Below are 6,969 nucleotides of genomic sequence, written 5' to 3' on the forward strand. Positions count from 1 at the left end.
AATCGGGGTTTCATAGAATTCAAAAGACCTTACAGAAAAAGTAGAGGACTCCTTTGGTTCTTGCTTGAGTTGACCCTGCCTGCAGGGAGATCAGGACATGGCCCCAGGCAGAGAGCATCTCATTTAACCGTTCCTAATTGCGAGCTTCCTAACTTGGGCTCTTCCGTTTCCTCTGGATATCAGCATTTTCCCCTGGTCCATGAGATAGATAGCTGGTGCTTGATTGATCGTCAATTTTGGATGTATTGATTCTTTCTGGAATGGAAAGAGGCTCTTGGTGCTTTCTCCCCGGCGGGCCTCAGTCGGCACTCGGGCGTCACCAAGCGCCCGTGAGCGGAACTGCAGCTGAGAGCCCTATTTTTCTAAGTGAGTTGCTGCCGGCTTAGTGGTGTTGGCCTTAGAAACCCTGCTAGGCCAGACAGAGAGGGCGCGGGTTCCCCAGGACCCCGGGAAGAGCAGGCCCGCCGGCCTGGGCTCAAAGAGCGGAGTGGAGTCCGCGCCCCGTGCGCAGGAGCCTAGTCCTCCGAGCCTGCGGCTCCGCGAACGATTCACCGTCTGGGGCTCGCTCCCGCTCCCCTCCTACGGGAGGAGGGCATCAGCTCTGGGACACCGTTTTAAGGGTTTTCGGATCAGAAATAGCAGTTTGGGAGAAAAATCGGTTTTCCTGGGAAAAGCAGGTTTTACTCGGGGGAGGGAGGGAGACAGTAGGAATCCTGTTTTTCCTTTTCTTAAAAAAGTTTTTAAGGTCCAAAAAAAAAGGCACAAAACCCAAGTATTAATTACATATCTCTTTAAAGTAGACGAGAGAAAAAAGCAGCACTTCGCAGAGTGGCCGGTTAGCTCAGTTGGTTAGAGCGTGGTGCTAATAACGCCAAGGTCGCGGGTTCGATCCCCGTACGGGCCACGGGTGTAACTTTTCCTCCGGACATTTACTATGTGGAAACTTCCAAATACAGAGGGCTGTTTAATTAGAACCATACTTGTATTCGCTTAGAATTGTTTGATTTCCAAGTTAAAGATTTTGGAAAATTTTGGAAAAAAATACAGCCTGTAAAGGAAATCAACTGTGCTGGGATATTGTGCGTTTAAGGAAGGGAAAAATAGGAAGAAATAGTGGAACTCATTATTTTGGGAAAAAAGTTAAGGCAAAACTTTTGAAATAGTTTAAGCTTTTGAAAGACAACATGAATAAGATTTTGTTCTTATTTAGTCATTACCTTATATACATGTAAATATAAAGCTTAAAGAAGCTATAAATCTGTGAATGCTAAGCCTGTAAGTTGTGCTGGTTCTTCTATTGATATATTCTTTTTGTTTGGCAGGCTTATTTTTATTTCCCCAGCATGTGCTTATTGAATAGATTTCTGGGAAATGCTGTATAAGTAGAATGGTCTGGGCTTAAAATCATTGAAGAGATCTGTGCCCCCCAAAACTTTGCATGATATTTTCCCATGAGGCTTTGAATTAAACTTTCTTTTTTGAGGACAAAGCACTGTGGTTGCAAGGACTTTCAGGGAAACATCAACATAAACCAAATACCTATACTGGATGAAAAATAATTAAAATAGTTTAGTTATTATTAGTAGTAAATTTTTATTGTTGTTGTAAGATGATGTACAGGCATTATAGTTACATAAGTCAGGTAATGAGAGTACATTTCTTTTTGGACAGTGTCACCCCTTCCCTTGCTCTCTCCCAGTTTTTCCCTCCTGTTCCCACCCACAAGTTGTATAGTTCATTTTCAATGTAGGGTCTAGTAAGTACCACTGCTGCATTTGTTCACCCTTTGTCACTTCATTTTTTACCCTCCCAAAGAAAGATAAATGAACAACCAAGACAAAAAGTTTAGTAATTGTTTATAATTGTCAAAAGCAAATGACCTAATGAAATTTCCTAACAAGAATAATGACACTACTTTGGGGCTTTTGGCTTTTCTATGGCATATAAAGCAACATAGTAAAACCACACCAAAATTCTTAGGGTTTTTCAAAACCAGAATGGAGAGGATTGAAATTTTACCAATCTTCTTTTTCTTGTTCTAGAAAGTAAAAGAATCTATTCTAAAGCAAATGGCACAACATATATTCTTTGATACTGATAATGAAATCCATCATTTAGCTGGTAATATTGGCTATCAGGGTTCAAGATTGGAGTTTGAAATTTTAGGACAGAATTTGAAATGTTACTCTATCACATAATGCAAGATAATTTTATGAAACCAACATAACTTCTCTTACCAGTCATCAGCAAACCCGTTGTTATTAACTGCAGAAACTTGACCCATTTTACTTTCACTTTTAACATTCATGTAATAAGGTACATACCCAGCAAGAAAGTCTTCATAACTGAACAAGAGATTTTAGCCATTTTTAAGTTTCTCCAAGTAGTTTTGATATATTTAGTGATAACTTGATATTGAAAATACTAAAATTCCAAGGAGAAGGCCCCGCTGGGATTCGAACCCAGGATCTCCTGTTTACTAGACAGGCGCTTTGACCAGCTAAGCCACAGGGCCCCCTCTCATAGCCATATTCAGTTATATCATATATAAATGTAACACTTAGGTAAAATGTACCAATTTGCTAGAACTTTACTTGATTTTGTGTCCAAGAAAATGCAATATGTTTTCAAATTTGTACCAAAAGTAAAAGAACCCCCAGCATTTAAAAACCATTTCTTAAATACAAGGTTTAAAATTGGTTTCAAATTAAAAGCGAAATTTCTGTTATGGTGACTATCGCCCCCTAGAGGAAATAATGTATATTGCCATATACTTTAAACGTAAAAATTCATTTTGTCTTCAAATGTTACTTCTGTGTTTTAGATACTTCTCTAGGTATTGGATATAAAACAGCAAGACACAAAAGCTTTCCTCCACTATAGGGTTTTTGTTCTGCAAGGAAAGAAAAGGCAAGTCAAAAAAATTAGCTATCCCAAGCCCAAACAAAGGGAAACATCCAAGACAAACAAGGAATATAAAAACTCATGTCTTTACACTGGATTATAGAGTACATTGCCCATTTCCCAATTTTCTGTTCTGGAGAAATCTCATCATGCTTTCTTCTATTTTAACTGTTTCTCAAGAACGTAGGTCTAGACCCAGACCCAGGCCCAGTACACACTGCTAAAGAGGCCATCCACAGTCACCCTGATTCCATTTATTCCCACCATGCTTTGTGAGACCCCATCTTTTAAGGACAGCTTTGGCTTCAACAGGAGATCTGCTGCTTAATTAAACTTGGAGTTCCACAGCATAGAATATCTTTATTTTTGTCATAGTCTTGTTCTGCTCTTTGGCCCTCTGGGTTAAATCACACTTCTTGTCAAAACTTGCAAAACTGAGTAAAAATGAAGAGAAAGAAATGAGTGAGGAAAAATGTGATTACTATCACAGCAAGCTGTCGGAACCCCTAATTTGGATATGGTGAAGTAGACATCTTGGGCAATCAGTCACAAGACTGTTAACCTGAGGTTTCATTTTGATTTTATGAATGTAGAAAGGGTGGTGGTATGTTTAGAGGAATGCACTTTAGCTTGTTAGTAGATGAGACCAATATTTTGAAATGCTTAAGTACCTGGCTATGCTTTGATGGAGGAGAATGAAGGTGAATGTTTTTATTGAACACCTACAAAATGCAAGCAAGATAATGAAAGAGGAAACATCACTTAGGAGTTCTTGTGAAAGGTTCTTGGTAGATATGCTTCCTTCTGGTCACTGGCTAGCAATTTCTTCTTACTCTAAACCGTATGTAATCTACTTGCTGTTCATTCTTCCTGCTAACTACTATTAACTCCTCCAGTTATTCCTTTCCTTACTTTTCTAATTTGTTCATTGTGTATCACTTTGATTCTATGTAGTTTTGCAAAGTCAAGATGTGTATATATTTAAAATTTGTACAGATGGCACGTGATATATAACATCTCTTAAAAATACAAGTTGTCATTGTAAGCATTATGCATAATGCTTATAGTCATTACCTGAGTTATGAAATGATAGACCCTGTGCATAATACATTAATAACAATAAAATTATTCAAAAAATACATGTTGAGACCAAGTATGGTGGTCACACCTGTGGTCCCGGCTACTTGGGAAGTGAAGTAGGAGGGTCACTGCTCAAGATCATCTTTGGCAAAGGTAGTGTGACACTCCTGAAAAACTAAAAGCAAAAGGACTCAGGGTGTTGTTCAACTAGAATGGTACTGGTTTAGCACATTTGAGGATTCTATACCTCTTATCCTTGAGCCAGGGTGCCTAAATTTATGCCACTCAGCCAGTAATACCTAGGAAGAGCTGATCTTTTAGGCTTAATACATGTTTGGTTTCTGTCCCTTTGTTTCATGTAAAACCAAACTGAGATTAGACTGTACATCAGAGAAAAGCCTGGGCTAGAATGGGATACAAATGAATGTGAATAATTACTATGGGTGCTGAAAAGCACTGGGAAGCTGTCTTGAGCTTGAGCAACAGTACAAGACATCTCAGCTCACTAACAACATTTTGGAAGCTTTGCTGGCACACATTTCAGAATTTATGTAAAGCAGACTGTTAGAGAAGACACTGGGGCTATTTTAGTCCCCAAAAGGGAAGAAACCTTCAGGTTAAAACTTCGAATAAGTGACTATAAACAAAAACAGAAGCTAGCATTTTTGGAACTCTAACGATCCCCAAGGTTGACAACTGATGAGGCCCCACTTATGTGTTCTCCGGGTGTTATATCACAGAACTGGATTCATGCAAGCTCCTTTGGGATGTTTGTTCTTCCAACCTCACAGTGGTCCCCAGGTAGCACCAACTGTCTACTAGTATTTTCTAGCCACCTCAGGCGGTCTCTCCTCTCTGCCCTCCTCACAGTCTGCTTGTTTGAAACTGAAGGTTCTAAAAATAGGTGCTATTCTTCTCAGTCATGGTGACCCTAACTGCTCCCCCTAAAAAAAAAGTCCTCCAACTTTTTTCCAGGTTTAAGTTTATAATTCCTTCCTTCCTTCCTTCTCTCTTCTTCTTTCTTTCCTTCCCCCTTTCTCTCTCTCTTTCTCTCTCTCCTCTCTTTCTCTCTCTCCTTCCACTCTTCCTTTCTTTCTTTCCTTCCTTCCTTCTTTCTCTCTTTCTCTCCTTCCTTCCTTCTCTCTCCTTTCCTTCCTTCCTTCTCCTCTTTCTTTTTCTTTTTTTCTCTCTTTCTCTCCTTCCTTCCTTCCTTTCTCTTTCTCTTCCTTTTTCTTTCTCTCCTTCCTTCCTTCCTTCCTTTCTCTTTCTCTTCCTTTTTCTTTCTCTCCTTCCTTCCTTCCTTTCTTTCTTTCTTTCTTTCTTTCTTTCTTTCTTTCTTTCTTTCTTTCTTTCCTTCCTTCCTTTCTTTCTTTCTTTCTTTCTTTCTTTCTTTCTTTCTTTCTTTCTTTCTTTCCTTTCTTTCTTTCTTTCTTTCTTTCCTTTCTTTCCTTTCTTTCTTTCTTCCTTTCTTCCTTTCTTCTTTCTTCCTTTTCTTTCCTTCTTTCTTAGGCCAGCCCAGAAATGGGTGACTAATAATCTATCCTCTAGAGCTGGGGGTGTGCTCAAGTAGTAGAACACCCAGCTGGCAAGCATCGGCTCTCTGTGATCATCGAAAATGTACTTAAAACACCAAAAGTATTTCTTGTGTTTTAAGAATAATGCTATGTAAATCTAAATCTGCTTTTGAACAGCCATTTTTTTTCACGTTCGTAGTGTTTAAAGGGAAAATCTCAGCTTTCTTGTTTTGTGCCACCTTGAAATCAGAACCTTGTTTTCGCTTTCACTTCATTGCTTACAGTTGGTGCTGGAGTCATGTCACCAGCTCTGGTAAATTGTTGGTTGATTGAATATAAGTGTCGCTCTCTTCTCAAAAAGGAAAAGCTCCAATAGCCTGACGCTACTGCCGTGACTCGGATTCGAACCGAGGTTGCTGCGGCCACAACGCAGAGTACTAACCACTATACGATCACGGCACGCCACCGGGAGCTACCTGTCTCTGGGACCTTCCTTGGCTTACTTCACAAGAACGCGTCCCGTGTCATTCAAAGAACGGCGCTTTGTCTTGTCAATGACCCCACCGCGGCGCTCCAGCCCCCTCCTCCCCTCGGGAGTTTGCAAGTGAAAGGGCACACGAGTTCAATTGTTACAAGGAATTTTCCGAACCTGCCTGGCTGCTGTCTGATTTGGGAACATTTGAAAACTCCCTGCTCTCCTTTCGGGCGCACACTGCGCATGTCTCTTGCTCTGACTTACAAAGTTACATCTTAAACATATCCAATGATTTCTGATCGCTTTCCTTAAAGTATACTAGAATGAACATTTTTAGAATTAGGTTTTTGTATAGTTCTATTACAAATTAAAATGAGCAAATGTCTATGAATTTCATGTCCACATTATGCAGAGATGTGTTGTCAAACAGGGAAACAATCACAGAAATAAAACATTATTTTTGGTTAAAAAAACAAAGAATTTTGGTAGCTTAATGGAGGGCTCGGCGTGTGTGTGTGTGTGTGTGTGTGTGTGTGTGTGTGTGTGTGTGTGATTTTAGCCAAACTGGTTAGAATCTCCAGTGGCTTGGCGTGAATCTGGCATCTCAACACGAGCTAGAAGTGTCTTTGTTTTCAGGACACGGAGGCTGCCTCCTGGCCAAGAGATCTGTGAGGTGCGGATATGGGGCGTCCGGACTCAGAGGCAGAAAGTGCACGACATCTAGGGGCGCCCAGACCTTGAATTTTCCTTCTCTCTCTCCATCTAGGTTGGTATAAAAGATTTGAAAACATTCTGCGGGTTTATCGACACACCTTCTAGGGCTAAGGTGAGGAACGTCCTTTGCCCTCAATTCAGGACCATTTTGTAAATGCGCGTTACCAGGTGAAACTTGATTCTGCTTCAGGCTCTTGCTCATCAGGGAGGCCTTGTCGGACTCCTTCCCTCCCCATAAAATCCTTTCCGTTCTAGGTCGTATTTCTTTAGTTTCTATCCTCT

General features: G+C 40.4%; 3 non-coding genes across 3 annotated transcripts; 1 reads left to right on the forward strand and 2 right to left on the reverse strand.

Annotated features, from left to right (window-relative positions):
• The first annotated feature begins 830 nt into the window (after nucleotides 1–830).
• On the forward strand, nucleotides 831–904 carry Trnai-aau (transfer RNA isoleucine (anticodon AAU)). Its single transcript has one exon. It is a non-coding gene; the product is annotated as a tRNA-Ile (tRNA).
• Nucleotides 905–2,441: 1,537 nt separating this feature from the next.
• On the reverse strand, nucleotides 2,442–2,515 carry Trnat-agu (transfer RNA threonine (anticodon AGU)). Its single transcript has one exon. It is a non-coding gene; the product is annotated as a tRNA-Thr (tRNA).
• Nucleotides 2,516–5,885: 3,370 nt separating this feature from the next.
• Trnah-gug (transfer RNA histidin (anticodon GUG)) lies at nucleotides 5,886–5,957 on the reverse strand. The gene has a single exon. It is a non-coding gene; the product is annotated as a tRNA-His (tRNA).
• Between the last annotated feature and the right edge of the window lie 1,012 nt (nucleotides 5,958–6,969).

Source organism: Dipodomys merriami, unplaced genomic scaffold (assembly GCF_024711535.1).
Source record: "Dipodomys merriami isolate MVZ:Mamm:240054 unplaced genomic scaffold, mDipMer1.0.p SCAF_16, whole genome shotgun sequence".
In the NCBI taxonomy this organism is placed as follows: domain Eukaryota; kingdom Metazoa; phylum Chordata; class Mammalia; order Rodentia; family Heteromyidae; genus Dipodomys; species Dipodomys merriami.